The sequence below is a fragment of the Sphaeramia orbicularis genome, chromosome 3 (assembly GCF_902148855.1).
Source record: "Sphaeramia orbicularis chromosome 3, fSphaOr1.1, whole genome shotgun sequence".
NCBI classification, from domain to species: Eukaryota; Metazoa; Chordata; class Actinopteri; order Kurtiformes; family Apogonidae; genus Sphaeramia; species Sphaeramia orbicularis.
The window spans coordinates 52,421,538-52,446,228 of record NC_043959.1 but is presented as its reverse complement, the minus strand read 5'-3'; the positions used below and the strand labels follow the sequence as shown (position 1 = coordinate 52,446,228).

At 38.8% G+C, this 24,691-nt stretch overlaps 1 protein-coding gene across 3 annotated transcripts in view; it reads left to right on the top strand.

The window, feature by feature from the left end:
- The window catches only part of ankrd11 (ankyrin repeat domain 11), a 114,599-nt gene that overhangs the window by 15,951 nt on the left and 73,957 nt on the right, over positions 1-24,691 (top strand). For all 3 annotated transcript variants that reach the window (XM_030129606.1, XM_030129613.1, XM_030129598.1), the window contains exon 2: positions 17,048-17,126. The gene's annotated coding sequence lies outside the window, so the exon portion shown is untranslated. The remainder of the gene's footprint in view (positions 1-17,047; positions 17,127-24,691) is intronic.

The window sequence follows — 24,691 nt, the reverse complement described above, 5'->3', positions numbered from 1 at the left end:
GTGTCATTTGAAAGTACTTACTGAGATCTAGGCCTATTCATACATGTATTAAACATGGAGATAAGTTATTTAGTTTTCAACACAGAGCTTATTGAACAGGAAATATGTCCCCGTGTCACTGCTTGATCAGTCCCAGTATTTTTCAGTGCTCTACTCTGACATGTAGACCTTCTTTTGTTATGAAGAGAAGATTAGGGGAGTATATTTTATGTGTGTCTGGAATCATCTGTGGTGTATCAATGGTATTTTGCATCATATTCACACACTTTCACATGCAACAAGCTCAGCAGTTATGGTTAATGAGCCTGTTGGCTATATGAGAAAAGAAGCCCTCAGCTTCACCCCATAAGTGTATCCGTACTGTCTACAAATCTTTCAGAACATGTGAGGATGTGCATTTTGTTGGATGTGGTATTTTGAAAAACACTTGGAAAATGAATAGATAGAAAACGGTTTCACTTCCCTATGTGGGATTGGAGAGTTGGTGTTGTTGCTAGATACATGATTTAGTATACTGTATGTGTGGAAACAATGTGTGTCAGCTGGAGAGCTTATTAAATGCCTAGTTTTTAACTCGCTGAAATTGTGTGGGTGAACGGATGGCCGCAGGCATTCAGAACCAACATAGTCAACTTGTTCTGCAGTGTTAGAGCATGTGCGGGTGTTTATGTCGATAATGTACCATGTGCTACTGCTCCTCCATTTCCAATATTCATAGAGCTCTGTCTTTCACTGCAACCATGGCAACAGAAAATGACAAATGGCAGTACTGTGGAAACACTCAGGTTGTGTTTGATGGGGAACTGCAGAGCTAGCTTTCTTGATGGAAATGGTGTCAAATGAGTGGCCTTCATTTGGTGGATAATGCTATTGTTAAAAACTGACTAATTTTTCTCTACATTTGGCAATGAACAGTTATTATGCTCTTCAATGCAATGTTTTAAGCTCAGTATGCAATTTCATTATAACATGCATCCTGCCGAGAAGAACCTTTTTTGATACACTGGGCTACTGAGAAAGGCATTCAATACACGTGTTCAGTGAAATTAAACTTTGACGTGATTAGATGTGTTCTGAGGGAAAAAGTAAATTTCATTGAAATGATGCATTCAAAAAAGCGTTTTCATATTATAAAACCATATTTTCTGTGTAGTGTTATTTAAGAGAGGGACTGAATAATGTGATTCTGTTGTGTCTACTTGGCAGAGACAGGTACAAATGTGTACATCATCAGCCTGACAAAGAGATTTCATAGTGAAGCATCAAACTTGCAGCAATACTTGGGAACGGGGTTACCAGTCAATGTTTGCTCTTTTTTCAATCAACCCCACATACTTAAAAAAAAATGGACAGAGCTACTGTAATGTCACCTCTCTGTTTTGACTGTTTCAAGTCAGGGGTTTGTGTTTTGGCTGTTATGTTGGTTCTGAAGCCAGAAGTTATATTCATATAGAAGAGCAGGGCTGCCGGAAGTGTGCCAATGCTAAATACTGTTTAATTCAATAAAGTTAAATAAAGGTAAAAAATTGACAAACTAAAACTGTTAATAACATGAAATATTTGTGTAGTCATTTTACAGTCATGTAAGTTTCAGTTTTTGTTGATCAAAATAAGCATCAAAAGTCCCAACAGGCAAGCTACCTGTCGAACACACGTCATTCAGAGCTTGACACAGCAGATTAGGGCTGCAACTAATGACTGTCTCAATAGTCGACTAGTCATCGACTACTGTAACAACTAGCTGACTAGTCAGATTACGAACTACAAAAACAACAATTAATTTATGTTCATTGCAGCAGTAAATACTGTAGCGTGTGACTGGATGTCGGAAGGTTACACACTCAATGCATTACAGAAGGTCAGTAACAGCTGAACTTTCAAACAGTAATATTAACAGAACAATTACAGCAGGGTCACTACAATACTTTTCATTTTTCATGTTTACAGTTGACTTTGTCAGAGCAGTAGCACGTTGCGGAATACATGTCAACTTTCTCTGCAAAAGCCATCCATGGCTCCTGTATTCGTCTTAAAGCTACATAAATATTATCATGAAATTGTCCGACAAAATGACAACATTACTCTTTAAACTGTAATGATCCTTCACACATGCACATACAGACTCGCTACAAGCATGGGAGGTAATTATTTTTTGAGGTGCATCTGAATCTTCCAAAACGTGTTTCCTCTGCAAATGTTCATGCATAGCTTAAGTGGTCCCATGGTACACCGGGCTCAGCTTACAGATGTGGCATGTGACAGTTTTCTTGGTTATGTCACATACGAAATGTTCCCAAACTTTGGACCATTTGTTTCGTGTTGCCTTGCATCAGCTGGCTTGTACCGCTGTCCCTTCTGTTCACTGTCATTAGTGCGCATGGGCCGTCAATGCGTCAAAGATTTGGGAAAAGTGAGATGTCTAACTCTGAGCTACTTCAACCGGCTCTGGTGAAACATTGTTTAACATGGGATTGCATGCTGTGGGATACAAACAATGACTTCACCAATGATCCGTCAACTACTAAATTAGTCGTCTACTAATTTCGCCATTGACTAGTCGTTGCAGCCCTACAGCAGATAAGGTTTTTATTGGCCCTAAAACATTATTAATGCAGCAATAAATTATTTAATGAAAAGCAATATTACTCTAACACTGGCTTCACAGTGGAATTTCAATCCATGCACCTTGGTCAAACTACACCCTCCTGACACAAATGTGTACGTTTAGATGAAAAAGAACAAGACATTTCGATATTTCTCTTATAGCCTGATCTGATTTATTCAGAATGTACTGATTCTATATTGATATTTAACATCAGTTCAATACTGACTCAAACAGCTGGATTTGATGTTATATGTAATTTTTTGTTACATTTTGCTAAAGAGCTGTGATTAAGGCATGCCTGATGTGTTTTTACACATAAAATAATAATAAGCCCTGTGTCTTCCACACTTTGAGGCATATTGCTCATTAAAGCTATGTGCTTAGAAATGTGTTGCAGATTAATAGATGCTGATAGGACATTTTATCAACAGAGCTAGACTCTGACAGTGGTCGATGGCTGCATACCCTCTTCTGGTAACACAGGCAGATGATTCCTGTAACAAGGCTGTACACGTAGTCCTAGACCTGGATTTCCAACCAGTAACAAGTCTGTATACAGGGAGGCTCTGTTTCCCAGAGCTAAATCCAGTCCTCTTGTACTGTTTCTGTCACTTTCACTGGATAAATAATGCAGTCCAATGGAATAACAGGATTAATTGAGTTGTTGATGTTGTTGTGTTTTACTTCAGTCATCTTGACTCCACTTTTGTGTTATTGGGATGACGGTCTCTGCTGGGTTGTAATTGTGGCAGAATAAGGCCATTCGAGCTAGCTGCTTATGCTCTTAATTCAGTAACTCGCTTGTATCGTATCCTACTTCTGCTTTAGTGTATTCATATCTACTATGTATAACATTAATTTTCTTATGCTAATGCAAGATCACAAATAAAAGTAAGCAGAGATGATGTTTATTTTATCTTCATGTCTAATTTCCTGAATTTTCATCTCTATCTGTGAGTAAGCTCATGGTTGATTAGCCACCATGCTTATGGATTTTGTTGAATGAATTGATACATGAGTGTTCAGAGTATAAGCTCACATAATTCACAGTGTTCTGAGACAAATGCTGAAGCAATGAGTTCTCTTGAATAGGGATGTAACAATTTGAGATTTTGGTGCTATGATTATCGTCAGAGAAATAAACGCAGTTTCACGATTGCTACGGTTATTTTGTGGGGGGTTTATATGTGGGGGTGCGGTCTGTGCCGCGTCAGACTATTTTATGCAGTTTACCTTGTAATCAAACAGGGTGTGTTTACTGCATCAATTCACAAGTTCATTCTCCCAAAGCTTGTATGACAGTCTGAACTGCTGGAGAAGAATGACCTTACTGTATGAAAGCTATGCAGCCAGATTGTTGTGAATGGGTTGTGCAATGGTAGCCTGAAGCTGCATAGATGATGGTAGCGAATGCAAACTAGGACTGCTTGATTATAGGAAAAAAAAATAATCACGATTATTTTAGCAATAATTGAAATCACGATTATTAAAAACGATTATTTGTTAACCTTAAAGTTGTTTATTTTTTTCTAGCAAAACAATGTAAAATATACTCTTTAAACATAAATAAAGCTTTTAACCACTAAAACAAAGTATGTTCACTTTTGTACGAAACAAAAAAATCTTTGAATGCAATAAGTGTACTGTAAATTCAAGTATGTTTCCTTTTGTAAATAAATAGTGCACTGTAATTAAACTGCTGTAGACCTGCCATAGAACTGGAGCAATAAAAAAAAAAAAAACTCACGTAAAGTGCAAATTATAAATTCCAGTATGTTCAATGTAGTATGAAACAGTAAATTTAGTGGCGTGCCGTGAGGTTTCAGTTCAGGCCTTCTGTATACATCAGCCATCTCGAATACGCACGCTAGGGTTATATGGGTTAGGTTAATACGGGAGTTGCAGCGTAAAGAGATTCGGAAACTGAAGATTGCATTGCGGGCGAAGTTGTAAACGGAGTTGTTTTTATGTGTTTTAGTTTTTCATAAGATTATGATAAAGGTGGCGGTGGTTAAACTTTAAATGGTTAAAAAGGTTTGTTGTGTTACCGGTCGGTGCGGACACAACTACGAAACACTTTGTGCACGTGCTGTGTTTTTGCTCTTCGTCTTCTTCATCAAACCCAAAGTGATTCCATACAATTGAATTTGACTTGCCTTTTTTGTTTACCAAGCACTTCTGCTGTGATTCTCTTGCCGTTTTTCCAGGTCGCTAGGTACAACTGTCCTCTTGGGGTGGACCTGCCGGCTAGCTGGCAGCAGTAGCTTAGAGGGGGGCGGGGCAGAGCAGCTCATGGGAGCTTGCGTGCGCGTGAATTAAACAACTCAAAATTAATAATCGTTTTGTCTCAATTACATAATTTTTGTAATCGTTGCATGTAATAATCGAAATCGTAATCGAATTTCGATTAATTGCACAGCCCTAATGCAAACTATATGGAAACAAAAGTGAGCCTGTATCGAAAATATATTTACGGTCTGAATTTCTGAACCGTCTGTCTCAGATGGTAGGTCAGCTTGTTCCTTCTCTGTCATTTTCACTGGTGGAATGTTGATTGCAGTGCTTCTGTAATGTTTTCATTCTGTACAGGAAGCGCATATTGGCGTGTCTTTGGTTCGGCTCTTAATCTACTGTACTTTATGAGATGGTTTTTGGCAGCCTTAATGATTAGTTTACCGTGATGTTTAAAATCGCAATTAATCACAACACCATGATGTTGTTACAACCCTACTCTGGAAATAACTTCTTAATGTCGTGAATGATGTCTTCTGTGTTTAATGTGTAGTAGATGTATGTTGTATTCTACATTTAACTTGGAATATGATACTTTTAACTTGGAAAGAAAAAAGTGATTCAGATGCTTGTCTATATCAAATCTAGTGTGAATTTTACTTTCCTCAATTTTATTTTTATTCATGCAAAGTAAATGTAATACGCTGAATGTGGTTGTACTTGCGAAGAAAATGACAGTGTCATTTGGACATAATGTGCCCAAATCCAGCAATTTGTAAGATGACTTAACAGACACACAGAGTTGTTGTTTATTGATCATGAATTATTTGCCATCTGTCTGTGTAGCCCAGATGTTTCAGAAACAATTTTTACTATGTTGACATGCTGTTTACAGTACACAAAGCAATGGTTATGTCATTTAGATTGCCTTCTTTTTCCCACTACAAACTGTTGTTGATGCTGTTGCGATTATTACTACTATTGCATTGTCCTTTCAATATTCACCATCAGTTGACCTCTTTTGCAGCAGACTTCACCACTGCTTGCGTCACCACCATTTTTTCATAGCTCGAGAATCAAAGATGGTTTGTACATGTTGTCAGAATACATGTTCTAACCATGTTGAAGAAGTGTGCTGTCATGAGTTTGATATAATTTGAAGTAAAGGGCCTAAAAGGTAATCCCTCGTTTCATACAAGTTGGTGGTTGAAGGAAAAACAATGTACATATTATTTTTGAATATTGTATTTGATACAGTAGTAGTTTGACCCCTCCAGCTCTCTGGGTGTTGTCAAGTTAACTGTATTCCCAACATATCTTGTAGATTGCTTGGTAAATTCTTAACATACTTATGGCATAATCCTGCAGCACTTTCACTATTGGGCTGTTAGTGAAAATATATCGGCACAACTTGCTTGCTTTTCAGGTTCTAGATTTGTTTATGAGAATGCCTGTCATGTGTGTATGGATCACCTAGTTAGGCATGATTGCACCTCGTGGGCTAGAGGCTTTTTTTGTTGAGCTGTGCGAAGTCTGTACAGATATTCTCATTGGTTGATTCTTCACTTCTGTAGAAGTAGAATTGAATAATAATTCATTGGATATGCAAGGGTATTTGTATTTGTATGTCCACATGTACTGTTACGTTTTCTTTATGTTGTCTTGTAGATTCAATGACATGCAGCAGGATGTGCTACTTGCTCTGTATGCAGCATTATTAAAGGGCCAAGATGGGGCTGTGCACTATGACGGTTCATATCATTTGATGGTAGCACAGAATGTCATTTCAAACCCTGCTCTAATTGTAAATGTCACATTTTTTGTCTTTTTAACATTTTGTGTTCTTCCACAATTTCTTCCACATAAAGGCAGCAAACAAACATTACAGAAAGTGAATGATAGGTAGAGTGGAATAATTGTGGTGAGGAATTGTTTGTATGGAAGTTCAAATATATTGCGTATTGCAATGAAATATGCTGTGGTTTTTAAACTCTTCTCTTTTACTGCACAGTCACTGTATCATGATTCAGAATTGCATATTGTAATTGTAAGGCTGGCTATATAACCCTAGGCCAACCTTTTAATTAATGTGTCAAATCATCATTTATTGACAGTTTAGCATGTGTATTGATTAATATGGGTCACCTGACACTTATTAGCATTTGGCAGTGGATTATTAATAAAGTCTTAATAGATCGTTGTAAAGAATTCCTTCTAATCTGCATTATGTTGTAAGTATGGCATTTCTTTCCAGTCCAGCTACATCAGAGATAACAGTGATGGTCTCAGAATGAAAAGCGTAAATTCTATGGAAAAACTTCCTTCGCTGTTGCACAGCGAAACTGAGATACAAAACCTTTATTGCTCATGCTGTATACTGAGAGCACATGCAAGTTTCAGGTTGAGGCCAGCATTTGAAAAACCATATCTCTTCAATGTGAGGATTTTTTTTTTCCCTAGTCCAGAGAGCTTGTTACCTTGACAACAGCAGAGGATTGGTAGCAAGGCAGGCAGGGAGCGAGAGAGTGAGCGTGTGAGCTGAGCTTGCTGGCTGTGCTGAACAAACAAGCACTGTCGCTAACTGTGTCACGAGTACTGCTGCCTTCTCATTGCAGCCCTTATCCCTTTCCTTCTCCTCCTCCTTCCCTCACATCCCTGCCTTCATATAATGCCAGACTTTTATTTAGCTGCCTTGTTGTTAAACTGCTATCCACCCATCTATAGCTGTCTGACAGGCTTATCTTTTATGTTTGTTATCTTGGTATGTTTTTTTTCTCCCCTCTGCATCTTTTTTCACGCCTTCTCATCCTCTGCATTTGCCTTTTATTGCCTCCCAATTTTATCCTCTGCACTAATGCTTAAACCTGCAGTAGTGTGTTTCGCCTTTTAAATAAACATTCGGATAGAGCTGCCAGCGTGCTTGGTGTCTTCAGCGGTTGGTCATGCTGGAGATATGGAGGATGTGTGCGTTGTGGTCCCTCCCTGCAGAAGCCAGGCCTTATCAATAATGTAGATGTTTTTGAGGAGGAGAGGTGTGGTGTGCCTCTTTTTTTCTCTGTGTGTATCTCCTCCCCCTGGCCCATCTCTCCCTCCCCTGGCTGTCTCCCCACACCCTCCAGCGTCAGGTTTCCCCTCCAGTGTTTGCGCATAGAAGAGCAGATGACTGAATCTAATTAGTGAAGATATTACAATAAGCTCTGTTACCTGATGCTTCACCACACTGCAGGCTGAACCCCGGCTGTCATTTTGAGTCGCTGTTGCTTCCTATTGTTTCTTTGCTTTAGTTTGTAGACTTAATATACGTACAGACTCTGTAGGGTGGACACCGCACTGAACTTTACTAAATCCTGTGGAAATAGTCAACCACACACGCACTGCTTACTCATTAAATCAGTTTACAGGTAGCACTTTTGTAGAATAAAGGTATTTTTGAATTATTTGGTTTGTTAGAAAAAAAAAGCTCTCTGTAACTGAGTTGTCTTTGATCAAGCTAAGCACCATGGCACGCTAGTTGTGTCTGAGATTATGCACCAACATTTCTAATCCTCTGCTTAGTCTGTCCAGCACATGAACTCCTCCTCCAAATTCAGCTATCTTGCCTTGTGTGTTAGAAATTACCCACAGAGCTTCATGTGTCCATATATAACGTGCCTACGCTTTCAGACACGCCAGTTAGTGTTGTTGTTTTTGGGTCCTATTTGAGCAAGCTCTGATCTGTTCTCTGATACAACAGTAAGTCAGCTGACTGAAATAATGCTCTGTACCCATGGGGTCACTGTATGTTTGGGTTGTATACTGTAGGTGTTGGTCTTACGGTCCAGATTTCCCAAAGAGGCAGCAGTGATATTCGTGTGTAAAACATGGAAGCTCTTACTGTAATTACTGTAGATGCTGAATGACGGATAAGCAAGACAACAGATGCCTGTGTTCTTAAGCTAGCATCCAAGCCCCGTCTCCTCCTTCATCCGCTTTTGCACAATCATAAACATGTTTCATCACTGGTCATCCGCACGGAATCTACTTCCCAGTCTGTTTTTGTAAAACAGGACAAGTGAACTTAATACACATGAAAGGCCAAATATTGGTAATTTTCTATTTGTCAAGAAAATTAGTAAATGAATCAACTACATACAAAATGAATTGATGTATAACTGCTTATTTCCTATAGGTTATACGCTTTTCATATTCCATCACACCATGCTTCAAGATCAGCTGTAATGCTTCAGTAGGCAGCAAATTATGTTCTACCAGCCGTGCAGTGTAGCGTGTATTAAGTGGGAACCCTTTCAGTGCGTCTAGCCTAGACTAAAGACAAGTTCCTAGAAAATATTAATTGGGTGTGAGGAATGCCTTACACTTTGAGGATTTTAGGGTGGTTTATGGTGTTTACAGAACTAACAATAGATGCATTGTTGCAGCTGTAAGAATATACTCTTCAGCTGAATCATATTTTCCTGTTCAGTATGAAGCTTCACTATGGTTTCCTTATTTCTTTGTTAGTCTTTAACATCTGGCAATCAGAAAATTCATTGGCACGAGCGGGAACATAACTTCAATCACGCTGAACATGTGTAATGGGAGTATTTTTTTTTCTAGATTTTCAAAAACATCTCAAAGACGCTGTATGATTCATCCATTGTCACAAACAAGCCAACCAGTTTGAGAATGAGAAGCTGCTATCTCCGGCTAGCTAAGTTAATTAAGCTCTGTGACGCTCCGGTATTCTTGGGTCTAGGAGGGATTATGACTTGGAGGCGTTCAGCTCCACGGAGGGCCCTGTCCTCGCTGAGCTTGTCTTAGGACACCTATATTGACAGGTGTAGCCCCAGTGTAGTACTGACATCAGAGCATTCAGAGGCCAATGACTTCCGTATACAGGGTGGGGAAGCAAAATTTACAACGAACATTTAGTTGTTTTTTCTCAGCAGGCACTACGTCAATTGTTTTGAAACCAAACGTATATTGATGTCATAATCATACCTAACACCATTATCCATACGTTTTCAGAAACTTTTGCCCATATGAGTAATCAGGAAAGCAAACGTCAAAGAGTGTGTGATTTGCTGAATGCACTCGTCACACCAAAGGAGATTTCAAAAATAGTTGGAGTGTCCATAAAGACTGTTTGTAATGTAAAGAAGAGAATGACTATGAGCAAAACTATTACGAGAAAGTCTGGAAGATACTATTAAAGAAGAATGAGAGAAGTTGTCACCTGAATATTTGAGGAACACTTGCGCAAGTTTCAGGAAGCGTGTGAAGGCAGTTATTGAGAAAGGACGACACATAGAATAAAAACATTTTTTATTATGTAAATGTTCTTGTGGCAAATAAATTCTCATGACTTTCAATAAACTAATTGTCTTTCAATCCCTGCCTCAAAATATTGTAAATTTTGCTTCCCCACCCTGTATGTCCTTCACATGCAGGTTGACGGATTATAAATAGCCCATATTAGTGTGTCTCAATGAATTTCGCTGTTAAAATAGCAGGAAGAAAGGTGAAGTTCAGGCCTGCGTGTTATAGAGACATCATGCTGTGTTCAGATGAGGTAGAAAAAAAGTGAACATTGGACTTCACAAGCCTCCGTCAACTCTGGTGTCTGTCTTTTAGATTGCAATTCAAATAAACGCCACGACACACTATGAAACCAACGGAATCTTAAAGTGTGTGATAGACTTCTGAGTGGTGCTAAGCAGTATGATCAATAATTACTACCTTCTATCCTGACGTGAATGTTTGTGCCAAAATACTGTAATAACTATGATGAACAATCTCTCCCACTTTTTGTCTGTCTTAGAGTTTGACACACTCATTTTGCCTGCCTCTACTCTGCCTCCGAGACTCAGACCCTGACTTTTTTAACTGACTCTAATCATACCTCTAAGCGATGAGTACTAGCCAGTCAGAGGCAAAATGAGGACAGATGTTTACAGAATATAGGTGGGGGCTGCTGGTGTGCATCTTGCTACCATTAGACTAATTGATTGTCTACTTTGAGACATTGTTTTAAAGGACTTGGCCATCATTTTAGAATGAAAACCACCAATGAAAAAGGAGGAAAAAGCACATACAGTAAATGTATATCTCCATCAAATGTACTGAATCTGAAATGTGGATTTTTATTATTATTCATGTAACTTTACTACCTACATTTGATCAGTAACTTAAAGTTCATTTCAGACACTCAACCAGGAACCAAGTGGTCTTTCTTATGAAATGTGTCAGACATACCTATACTCATAAGGAGAGATGCAATGCATCATAGATATAGGATCAACTGTTTGATGGTGTGCATGGGTGTTGTTGCTACAGCTGTTACATCTTTGCTTTGCGTTATTTGTCAGTGCAGTGTCATTCTGCCTTCGGGTTCGATCAAGCAAAAGTGAACATCAACATGAAAAAGTAAATTTGCATACATCATTTAACAATTGGGTTCATGTTTTAGCTAAAGATCTGTATTTTATGAAACTGTTATCCTATTTAAAATACCACTTGTAGAAAAAAAGTTACATCCGATTTTATCGATTGTACTTTTTACACCGCAGCCATGCCTCAGAGATAAAAATATAGCTTGAATTTGATGCTAAATATTTTATCTAAAAAAAATTGAAAATGTGTTCAATTTGTTGATTATGTAGATGATAAAGTTTCAAGTTTTAGATTTTCATTATTTTGTGAATATTATTGATTTTTATGAGTTTGAACATTTGTGAGCTGCTTAAAAGGCCATGTCCACGAGTTAGTATTAAATACATTAAATAAAGCATTGTGATTATATCTGGCGTGTTTTAAAAAATAAGTCAACATTTTGAGTGATGCATACAATGGTAAAGAGTCGTCCACGTGTTAAGAGACTTTTCAATAGTTTACTCCAAAATTTATTTTCAGCATAGTTGAACATAATATTTAAAGGGTTTGTCCTACTTGATATCAATTTCTGTCAAGAACTGTGTGTTTTGAATGTTTGTGTAAAGCTTTAAAAAATGTATGCCATTTTAAGTCCATGTGTTACCGAGCAGTAATTTGACTTTTTTCACCTAAAAATTTTATCTCCCCAAATTTTGTTATACATAATGTTAAAGTGCTTATAAATACCTACTCAAATATGTGTAATACATACATGTAAGTTACTCTGCTTACATGACAGAGACTGTTGAACACAAAATGTGTCCACGTGCTACCAGTTGATCGGACCCCTTCTATACCGAGGTGATTTTCATTTCTCTGCAGTCATAGTCCTAGGTATCAAAAGCAGCCATTGATTCTTGTTGAAGGTCAATGTTTAAGTCGCGGTGGATCTCAATTACAGCATTGTGTTGTACATCTGTTAGTGCAGATGCATAGATAACAAAAAGTACCTGATAGTGCACATTATTAACTCACAGATTGCTGTTCCTCACCAATATATATCAATACCTTTTAACACCATGATTATGGTATTTAAGTGCATTTGAAAACACTGACAGTATTTCAGCTGTTAAATAACAGGGGTAGGTCAAGCTGTAGATGAAGAATTGCATTTGCAGATATGTTGTCATGGTGATGCGGAGGTAGAAATTTCCTGTGATTATTCATTATCATGCAGAATATTTGGCCTTCAGTGAACACAGCATGAAGACAGAACTGTTGCCCCAAGGCTAGTTTCAATTATTTAATATTATTTAATTTAATTAAATGTAAGTTTTATCAGACATTTGACCATTTATTTCTGACCTAGTCATTTATGTCAATGCTCTAAATATGTCCACTGAACTGGGCACATAGATGAGACTAGTGTGTTGACCCGTGGGGAACCACAGGCTCTAGATGTGGTAGTTTTTATGTAATAAACTTGCCTCTGATACAGTTCATTCCTGTACTCTCTTGGTAAATTCCACTGGCATTTTCAGTTGAATAACCTTTCAGCTGGGATGTCTGTTTCTGCACATGAAATTTGACACCATGGCAACGTGGCATTATTGTTTATCTGTTGCTAGGAAACCCACTTCAATTCTGTGATTCTATTATTCTGGACATGGCAACATGATTGTAAGGCTATTGTATTCTAAAATTACTAATATCTCCCAAAATTTTGGTCCTATCAACTTGCCGTTTTCGCTAGTCTCTTCCTTGACCAAAAACGCATAAATATGCCAAACTGCAGCAGTCAGCTCTTTCCGGATTGTGTGTGATGCCTGAGACACACACACAGAGTGCACTTCTCTTTTATAATATACCAGATATAACGGATATAAAATTAAGCATTCCCACAATGACTGAAATCAGACTTTAACACATGAAATGAGTGATGAGCCAAGTGTTGAAAATAATTCAGTGATAATATTGTGGTATTTGCAATAGAAGAGTGCAAAAGGTACTTAATACATAACTGGCATGCGCATTATATGATGCCAAGAATTGATCCACTTTTTGTTTTTGCAATGGGTACTGGCCTTTAATTGCCCAGGCTGTCACATTTGCAATGTTTTGTCTCGTTTGTGTATCAAATAGTGATTTGTCCAATTTAACCCAAGAATCACTAAAATATCTCAATTTTATTACAGAAAAGTAAATGAATAATAGGGCTGCAGCAGTTTCGGAAAATTTGGCCCTACACAGACGTCATTTTCTAGGTTTTTTTATGCTATTGTTTATTTCCATTTTGTGTGAAAGATACAAAATATTCTCAACATAGAAAATAATTGAAATGTGTTGGGGTGTATTCACACCTGGAAAGTCCTTTGGTCTGCTTATTTGATTCAGATTGAATGTGGACTTTATTTATTTATTTATTTATTTATTTTTGGTTTTGGGTCGGATCAAATTCTCATTGCACTTTTTGCTAGTGGACCAAAATTTGAAAACAGAAGCACACATGTAACTAACTCCACTGTCATTGGACAGAAAAGTCAGGGGCAGGGTGAATCAGAGATGGCCGGTGTTGATGAAAACAAACGTGGAGGGTCCTGTGTGCAGTTATCGTTTTCGGAATATGTATTCTATTTTTGCAGACACAAATTTACAAAAATAATGTTAACTGTCAAGAACAGTTCATTTAGAGCCAGTTTCATAATATGGGCATCTGACCAAATGTCAGTGAGACATTGAATCTCCGCATTGCTCCACATCTGTCTATGGTTCATGGCTGCTACTATTAGCTCTGACTACCCGTGCAGCTCGACTGCTTCCAGCAGCTATGGTGGCTCATCAAGCACATTTTAAACTGACCAAACAAAGTAGGTGTGAATGCACCCATAGTCTTCCAGACACTCATTTCACTATCTTTGATGAATGGCTTCTTTACTGAGAGCTTGGTTATAAACACTGATATATCTGCACCACTAGAAAAACTGTTGTGCCACATTTAGCTTTTTAAAATGATACACTATTGTTTTATGTACATCTTATATGTAGAAGATGCTACAATGCTAGCACACTAGATGTTGACTGTGGCATTAAAACATCATATATCCCTTATGCATAGTGTCAGAGGACTGCTTGCCATATAGATTTAGTTTGAAGGGGGTTTTCTTACAGTAGGTTGAAATTCATTAATAAACGCTAGTCCATGGGTTTCTGACATTGAACCATTCATCTGTGACAGCCTCAGTGTTTCCCACTAATTAACAAGACTCTTTTCTAATTTAGTTTTTTAATGAATCAAAAGTGTTTTTACAGAAGTCAGACATGCAGTTTGTCTGAGGTCAGAAGCTGGACCAGCAGCTCACAAAGTTACTGGTTTTTTTTGCGATCTGAAATTGTCATTTTGTCAGTCATTGTTTCTTCAGCAGTAGCGAAATAACATGTAACAGTCTGCAGGTTAAAGTGCACCAACCAAATACTTAAATTGGAGACAGATATCCATTCTTAATTTCGCTCAAAGAAATGCAAAACAAATCTGCTCATTGTTGAAGCAAACACACAACTTCAGTTTTTCAAATAATACACAACCGACACTTTTAAAATGCTTATTTCCAGAAAAACACCATGTTCTCCAGCTAATATGGTATTATTCTCTCCAGAATCAGAGTTTTTTGTTTCTGCAATCCAGTTGCTTTGCAGAAAACACTTAATTGTTGCTCTTAAGTCTCTGTAATGGTAGTGAAAACCCTGGGATGGTAGCTGAGGTGGAAAGTTTTTATAGTGCTGTTATTTATTTAATGACACAATCGGTACAGTCCCTCTTGGAAGCAGATTATATCTTAAAAGAAATTAATGTTGTCCACAATCTATGCTTCACTCTATGCTTTAGCTTTAAATATCTGAATTTGTGCTCAGTGATGAAGTGCTGTTGAGTCTCTCTGGGTACAGTTTTTGGTTAGACACTTGTGAGGCTTTGAAGATGATTGTCAACTGTGAATTGTCTTGGTTTTTCTGCATCCAAACCTTGTTGAGGGTAATATTATGTTTCCTGGCTGGATTATTGCAATCCCTCAATCCTTTCTTTCCCGCTGGGAAAACCCCACAGGTTCTGCTCCAATACAAACACGATGTCTGTCTAACCACCACCGTCTTTACCACTTAGGACATCCAAGTGGGGTCTGGCCTTAATCCTGCTCTACACACCCACCTGCCACCCTGTCTGTAGTATCTGCCTTTGCTTCTATTCTGTAAAACCTTCGCACCAGTTGTCTGTTATTATACTGTAGCCGTGCTGAAAATAAGAAGTTACACATAATAAATTGGCACATTTATTGTTTGCATTTGTAGATAGTGGAGTCAGCTAGAGTTGACATCTGTATGTAGATGCTGTGTCTATGAAATGAAGTTAAAACTTGACAGTTTGTTTCTGCTGACTGTTGGTCTCCTGTCCCCCTTGATAACTTAAAACCACACTGATGGAACAAATGTGGGTTCAACTGGGGTGGGGGGATGGTACCAGTATAGCTCAACACAGGGCCTCTGTTAAATACCCTCCTATGTCCCGCCTCCTAAATCCTGATAAACCCTTGTCCTCATAGTTGGGAGGGGTCAGTGGGGAGGGTAACCAGCCAGGAGGGTTAGGAACGCAACCCTGAGTGGGGGTGGTGGGCTGGAGCTGGTCGGGCTGAGCTGTTGTGTGCCTTGTTTTGCTACTGATGGTAGACCAGATAAGGAAATGTCCTTTGAGGGCAGCCGTGTTCAATGCACTCCAAGGGTCTAGCCACTACTATCTCAACTTGTTTTGATTTTACAATTGTTTAATGTGAAATAATTTTGCTACTTGTAATTTATGTTTATTCATTTAGTTATTTGACATGTCTTGAATAATCCTCTGTATTTACAATACTGTTATTTTCCATTTAACATTGAATTTATATTTCTAACCACAAGAGTCAAATAAAGTGTTACTTTAAACTACAAAATTATGGTATGTCTGTGATTGAGATAACACAGTATAATAGGCTAGTTTCATAACTCTTCTAAAATATTTAATTTGTTATTTTTGCTGCAAGGAGTAAGAATGATGAAATAATAAGAGACTATGTATTAAAGCTATAGAACATGTTGCATTTGTGATACAGATGCTGAAAGTATTTTGCATGAAAGCATTTTGGTCTTAGCCATGCTGGTACCTCCACATCTTCTGGAATGCTCTTTAGGCAGATCGTTCTATCAAATCATATTTATTTTTACGCAGAAACAGCATCTTCTGTCAACATGCAAGTGCTCCAGATGAATTATCAGATGGCATTCAGTTCATATTCTTAGAGTAAAATAATTGCCTCAATACATAAATGACCCTTTTCTTCTCTTACTTGTAGGTTTGAGCAGATGCTATGCAGACTCTTTAACATCATTATTAAATGAATGTTTTCTTCTCTTCACTTCACATTCACACAACATGAAATACAGGCTGCTCACTAGAGTTGAACTCAAAAATATTATTGAATGTATTGTTGGTGTAGAATTTCCAACTTGAACTCTTACTCGTGCTCTCATTCTTCTTATGACTGTTTTGTCATTGAATACCATCACATGGAGAAGTAAACTGTCACACATTTGCTACATCTGCTAATTATGTTATGTTATGGATAAAGACAATTTTCGGTACCAGGTCTTGGCTCTGTGTTTAGGGGACAAATAAAGCTGGTCAAAGACCTCTCTATCCTGTTCTTCCACTGGACTCTCAACTGATCCAGGAAGGGGAGCCATGACCCTCAGCATGCACCCAAATGCACAGCCATTGTAAGGAATGTTCAACTGCTTGTACTAATGCTTGGTTTTGTTTTCATCTTGTTTTTTCAGGATTCTGTGGAGTTTGCAGCAGCAGGTGTTTTCTAGTTGGATTTTAGCCCACTGATATTCTCCCACAGCCATGGAATCGGTATGTTGAATAATGTTTTTAAAAATTAACTATCAGGCTGATGGTGCTGCTCAGTCCTTTATGGCTGCTGTGTTTCTTATGATTATTTTTAAACATTTAATTTAATTTTGTGCTGGAATCATGGTGCTTAGTGTGTTATATCATTGTGTGTATGTGCATGCCTGTGTGTGGGCAGTCTTCCTTGGTTTACTCATTTCTTACTCAACACTAGACAAATGTTGGATTAGCAAAGTGATTCTCTGTAAAAGAATGAAGGAGTTTATGTTTCTAGAGCATCTCGCTTCATAGTGTGTTGTATAAAATATGTAGTCCTTAATGCTACAATGAGTTGACTTTATCTTGCTGTCACAATTGTGACATGAATATCAAGTTGCTGAAGTTGCTCTTTCAACCACATAGCTGACTATTCTGTATGCTGTGGATATGTGTGTGTTTTAAAGTAGAGACAGACTGTGTACGAGTGTATGTGAATACATATGAGAACATAGTGTATACCACAAGCACCAGGCCCTATCTTTTATTTTCGGTCATGCAGGAGACTGTGCAGAAGTTGCTTGTACCGACAGGCAGGCTGAAAGAAAGCACAGCCGCATTGAGCTCTATCCAGTGGAATGCATGTATTACAAATGGAGCTTAGTGCATGCCTAACCTCTGCCTTCCTGTCCCTTTGTCAAGGGCTGTGTGTGTGTCTGATAGAGACTGGAAAGTAGGTCACAGCCTCTGTAGTGCACAAACTAGCATGTGTCCAACAAAGTGCCCTTTTTACCCGTTCTTCATTTCCCTCCCACATGTTTACACACACATATACATACTGTATATGTTGCCATATTGCTGGCTAATGTAACTCTGGCCTCACATCCTGGTCATGTGAAATTCTGGTTAATGAATCTAAGAACATTTTGTCAACTTAATGCCATTTTAGAAAGTGGGCACAGTATAGGATCACTGTAGTCATACTACCGTTTGGTGGTGTTATGGATCCAGGGCATAATATTTTGAAATGTATAAATCTTGTACTAAACCTTTTTTGTTGAAGTTTGTAAATGAGGATTCTATTGTGCTGACCAGTAAACTGCATTCTTATCATCTTTGTGATATAAATTTGATAAACACTTTGTTGTACCTTTTTGTTATTTACTCACACCCTACATTAACATGCTCCATGTGAACAGCCCCAGCTTGCTGTCATTTAACCTGACATTAACTGGTGTCAACTCACTCATGACAGTAAGATTATTGTATTTATCATTAGTTGTCATTGCATAAATGTTTGTCACAATGAGCTAGCATAGTTTGATTTGCATCAGTTATCATAGAGGAATGCAATTGTATACATCCCTTAATACTGGAAGTTGAATAAAATCATACAGTTTGTCAGATTGATATGGTCAGTCGCAACATTTTGATGAGAGCATATATTTGCTCTTTGCCAGGGGTAAAAAAGTGATTGAAAGTTCAAAAAAACACTAAAGGCTCAATGGTCTATAGCGGGCTTGCCTTTGCCTTCGATACCAACAGCTGCATCACTGCTTCATCCCCCACTTTTTCTGCACAAAATCATCTCTTTCTCTCTCGCGCTCTCTCTCTCTCCCCGATTCTCTTACTCATTTCCCACCCACCTCTCTTGTGTGTCAGTGCCTGTGGCAGTGCACCAGAAAGAGCTGCTACTGTTTACCTCTCCAAGCTGCCTATATCTGCTTACTGTCAGTGGAAACCAAGGAAACTGATCACAAAGCTTATTATGGTGCCAGGAGTGGAATACATGCTGCGTGTGTATGTCCAGCCCCCATAGACACACACAGACACACAACCCCACTGCCAATCTCCTCCTCCCTCTCCTCATGTGATTCTAGTCACATGGTTTCCAGGCAAGCAGCTCAGTAAATCAGAATCAGACTTTTATTTTTAACTGCTTTAAATCCTCCACCTGGCCTCCATGGTTAGCAGAACAGAGCGAGGTGGCTGGTAATCACTTGTCCTTTTCATCTCTCCCTCTTTCACTATGTTGTTGTCTTTGTACTACTTCCTTGTCCCATGAGCTCGTGCCTTATCTCCCTTAACTCGTCTCCTTTCAAACAGTCACAGTATGAAGGTGAAGACTGAGTGACAATAATGGACATAAGTTGTGGCCAGGAGCTCTCTTCTAGTCTTAAATTGTTCCATAGCAAAGCAGAATAAGCATTAATTTTGTACTATGACTGGACAGAGAGGTCTATTTACCTCCACCAAGGAGGTTATGTTTTTGTTATTGCTTGCTTCTGTATCTGTCAGCAGGATTATGCAAAAAATACTGCACTGCAGGACTGGATGATATAGCTGAAAAACATTTCACAATGGTATTTTTTTTGTTTCAGTTGATTTTTAATCACCTATTTAATTACTTTGTTTTTATTATAGGGCCAAAGAAAACTCCAGTAGTTTAATTTACTTAAGTTAACCACGTTATTTATCAAGGCACACAGTCACACAGAGTACAAAGTATAAAACATCAAATCAATAATGCGTCATTGTACCACTTAAAGTCACATTTATTTTGCCTGATATTTTGACTCATAGAACTGAATGCAGCACAGTATGAGCAGTGTGGGTGTTTGTGCACTCTAAACATCTGATAGTAATGTTGTTTGATTCAGAAAGTGACTGATAGCATGCTATTTTTTTTTCTAGATGATAGTAGTTTTGATTACAAGATAATTCTGCTTTTTGACCAGTATTTCAGTCTGTATTCTCTCTTCTGCTACCGCGTATCATCTTCAGTCCCCCTTGTAACGTGAAAGTACAGCAACCTTGGCACTCACTTCCCTGTGTGTATTATAGCAGTGTCCTGTGCTTAGTGCTGCCGAAGATAAATATGATTCATGTCATAAACTAATCCAAAAACAGATTTTTTTTTAAAAACCCTTACATATAATTCTGAATATCTGAGACTAGGGTCGCATTACAGTTGTTTTGTATCTACAGCATCTATAAACAGTCATGTTGCTTTTACATACGCTGCGTTTTCCACTACGTGATACCGACTCGACTCGACTTGGCCTTTTTGTGTTTCCATTAGGAAAAAGGACCTGGAATCTGGTTACCTGGTACTAGTTTTTTGATATCACCTCTGCCAAGGTTCCAAGACTGGGGAACAGTTACTAAAATGTGACGTGTAAACACTGCAGACCGCTGATTAGTCAAAGAGTTGTTTCTGTGACCCGCTGTTTTACAAAAAACAGATGCGGAAGTTGACAGTAAATATAGTAGTAGGTTAATCCACATGATGACAGCCCGCAAAACTACGCCATGGTCGATCGAGGAGATTCAGTCTTTGGTGGCCGACGTAAAAATTCAGGATGAGCTTGACAAGACAACCTGCAACGAGCGAGTTTATCGGCAGCTCTCTGAGCAGATGACACAGAAGTAATGTGCTGCATCGCTATGATGTCCAGGTACTCTAAAGTCGGTAGTATCCCGTAATGGAAACGGTCTCCAGGAATAGTACCTGATACCCGGGTTGCGTCGAGCTGGTTCCACATAGTGGAAACGCAGCATTAGTCTACCATAGCTAGCTGCTATAGATATTACTTACCATGGCTTGTTGATATTTTCCAGTGGAGGTTATATTTGCACTAGCTGTGTAGGATTTTTAAACTGTTTGTCATACGTGTTTCGGTGGCAGATATTACTTTTCATTGGCATAGTGATGGTACAACAAAACAGCATAACTGTCCCATGGTTGGTTGTTTGTTTAATTGCTTGTGTGTTTAGCATATTTATGTGCTTTCATAGTGTTTTTTTATATAATTGAAACTACTGAGCAATCTTCTTATTGCCGTTGATCAAGTGGTTCTCTCTGCCCCTTTATTTTTGTTCGCTTGTTGCAAATAACCTGGTCAGAGATGCCAGTGTGTGTAACGTGAGTCATTATTGGATGCCACACGCATTTTCATAAGATAGAAATATCTAAACTCAACGCTGTAGCTGTAGCCATCATCACATGCTGATGTGATTTAGACTGTTATCTTTCAGTAGTAGAGTTGTGAAGGGAGGTGCCTGTGTGTTCAGTACAGATGAAAGGCTCAAATTCTTGTAATCACACTTTCTCCATTGGTTCCCTCGTTGTTCCCTGTCTGTCTTCTCCATTTCCTCCTGTGCAGGGCTTGTTCCTCAGTAGGGATTAGTGTGTGTGGCAGCTCTGAACAGGGAAGTGGGCCCTGCCAGTCACATTACATAACTCGCCCCCGCTAGTGCGGCTCGGCCTGGCCCGGCTGGAGAGACAACTATAGAGGCTTTGTTTTCCCAACCTTCCCTTCTTCCTCCCCTCTGTTGCTCCTCCTCATCCCCCTCAGGCAGGCTGCATACTGATGCTGGATAGAAGGAGTCTGTTTGCAGGGAACAGGCGAGGTACTGTGGCATGGAGTGCAGAGAAATACGCTAATAGCATGCTGAATGGCAGGGAGCTCACATCTTAGGCAGAGGAATTTGAGGCCTGCCATAGGTCGTACAGTTTCAGGGAAATGCTAAGCAAGACAGCACATCACTCTGCTTTGCTGCATGCCAAAGGGTTCTCTGTCAGCCTGCCCAGCAGTAACACAGAAGGTTAAAGGTCATTTGAAGAGTGAATTGCTGTATGTAGTGTATATCCTGTGTGAAATATCTCAAGGTCTGCAGGTTGTGAAATGGGTTGTAAGAATTCCCCAGTTCAGTGTTTTCTTGCCGTTGTCCTCTGCTACTCGACCACACACGTGCACACGCACTCTTCCCCACCTGGCAGTCTGCCACTGTTGGTAGTGTGGGAGTGGGAGGCCACTGTGTTCTGCGTAATGGAGGTTCAGACCAGTTAGCACTCTGAGTGAGTAGAAGTAATTCGTAGGCGTGAGAGTGAAAAGGATAAATAGCCGAGTATGGTGCAGTTTTCTGTACCACATTTTGAATCACTGAGTCAAAGGCTTCCTCTATTTCTGCCTTTTTGCATTTTGGGAATTTGCTGCTGTGGAATGGTAGGAGTACAGTTGAGTTATTTTCACGTAATATAATATGTATTTCCTCTTATTAACCTAATATTTAAGCCATTATTATGGAAATTGTGAATTTCTCTCATGTAGTCTGATGGTGCAGAAATTTTGTTATCATTGGTGCTTTTTTGTTCCTAATACCAATTTATATATGTTTTTCATTATTCCTGGTAGGTCCAAAGAACAGTCCACCAGCAGTGATTTTTAGAAAAATAAATAAATAAATAAATACAATAAAATGTAATAAAAGGATGGCAATTTGATAGTATAAATTATTTAGTATATGCCTGAATCCCTCTCACTAAATATAAATACAAAATAATGTGTTCAAATAAATATAGATAAAATAGTAGTGCCTCTGTACTGCCACAAGCACAGGATGTTGGTTTGCTTTCATCAAGATAATTTCTTTCCCCCTCTTGCTGGGAGGTCATGGTGCTTCCCAGGCACTGTTTTTCACAAGCTTAAGTACATGTTAACACACGCACACACAAACAGGATCTCTACCTGATGGTTAAAACCGATTTAAACTCACTGCTGCTTTATAATGTTGGTGGTCTATGAATTGGCTTGTGCTCTGCTATCTACTTATTCCATCACCAGCTGGAACCCAGTGTTTCAAAAAAGGTACTTGTCAGTGTCCTTTTTTAGTTACCTACCTCCTTCTGTTACCTGGAACAGTATTCACTCAAACAAGGGGTTTAAATGATGTTTCAAGCCCACAAAATGTATAGCATTAAAAAGCAAAAACTAACCTTGAATAAAGATAAAACACTTATACATACTCAAAGCAAACAGTACGCTCCCATTTTGTAAAATTGGTAATATATAGATTGTGCTGAATGCATATGATACTTGCAATAATCCCTCATTTCAAACAAAATAATGATTACATGTTATTCTTCAACTCCCCCTCATAATGTAGGGGGATTTGTGATGTGAATTTAATTCTGCTTTTGTAGTATAAGGCTTTAATGTCAATCGCAATTGAATAATTTGTAAATGTAAGATGTATCCAGTCAAATGGTGCACTTTTAGTTTGCATTTGTATACTACCTTGGCTTCATCCCTGCATTTGGAGACGGGCTAGAGTGTGCTTTCTGTGCGTCAGCCATGAGCCAAGTTCCCATCAAAGAGTAGCTGCTACACCAAAGACTGTGTTTAAATGTGACAGCTAATTTTAGAGCTGCTAGGCCCTTGTCCAAGGTGGGGAAGGATAAGATAACATTGAAGTAGCCCTCCCTCCGCGTGCTTTTTGGTTTTGTTTGTCCACCTAATAATCCTCATTCACCACCATGCAGTCGCCTCTCCCAGTCTCTGGATGCTGTGCACATGCCACATGCAAATATAAATAATGTCCGTGTTTTCTAGTCATCAGTTGGTTTTAGACCTCAATAATTGCCAAAGTAGGGAATCACACTTTAATAAATTTTTCTTTGCATCAGGTCTAGAATATACTGTCATTTTTAACTATATCAGGTATAGCTTACTGAAAATTGTGCTAAAAATGTAATGTGTGGAGCTTAGCTTTGCTCTTGCAAAGTAAGATAATTGATTCAGTATTTAACCTCTTAATTTTTGCTCACTCAAGATACCAGTATAGCTGATTATCTCATAATCACTTGGTAAGATGTCAGGCTAACTTAATGCTTTTCAGTGTTAGGTTTCTGTAGGAATCTCTGCTCTATTTTATTGCTGTATCGGTGTGCAATGCAAGCCTCTTTTTCAAGAGAGACAGTAAAATCCTTGCAGGACCTTTTTAAAGGTTGAATGAGTGCAGTGAGTGGTTAAGATCCCAGCTCTACAGTTTCTAGCCATAATGGCAGTGATAATGGCTTCTGTCCTGATTTGTTTATGTCAGAAAGGCATCTGGTTTCAGGAAATTTTGCCCTGAATGGGTGTGGGTATGTTATTCGTTCATTTATTTATTTTTTTCTGCCAGAAATCTAAATAACATCATTGGAGGACACGTAAACACACACTCGTATGCACAACACATCAACCCTATACACAAAGCCATGTGGCGAAGCTGTCCCAGTCTGGCCCCCCTCTCCTGTCCCTCTCACAGCCACACAGCAGTGACCTTGGTTTCAAGTAGCTGTACTCTGTTAGAAAGCCAACACCTCTCCCGGGATGGGCTGACCTTGTTGTCTGACACACTGTAAGTCTGCATACTCGCCCCTCTCTCGCTCCTCTGTCTCTCTCTGTCTCTCTTTCTCTCAACGCAAGTGGCTTTAAGTTTTCTGTTTCTACCTGTCCATCCCAAATCCTGCCCAGTACATTGTATAGGAGTAGGTCTTTGTATCAGGTTGCCTAAATACAAAGGTGGAATAACTGATGGTTCAGCGGGTTTGGGCCTCTCCCCAACCAGGTGTTCCTTCATCACACAACCTCTGCTCTCAGTGACAACATGCTCTTTTTATGAGGGTGTGTGCAACAGCGTACTGTTGTCCCCTCTCTTGTTGCTCTTTCCTTTGATTGTCTGCAGCTGTCCAGCTTTGCACAGCGTGTGGATGGGTCTGGACCTGTGAATCCATTTCATTTAAAGACATCATTGAAATTAGGGCT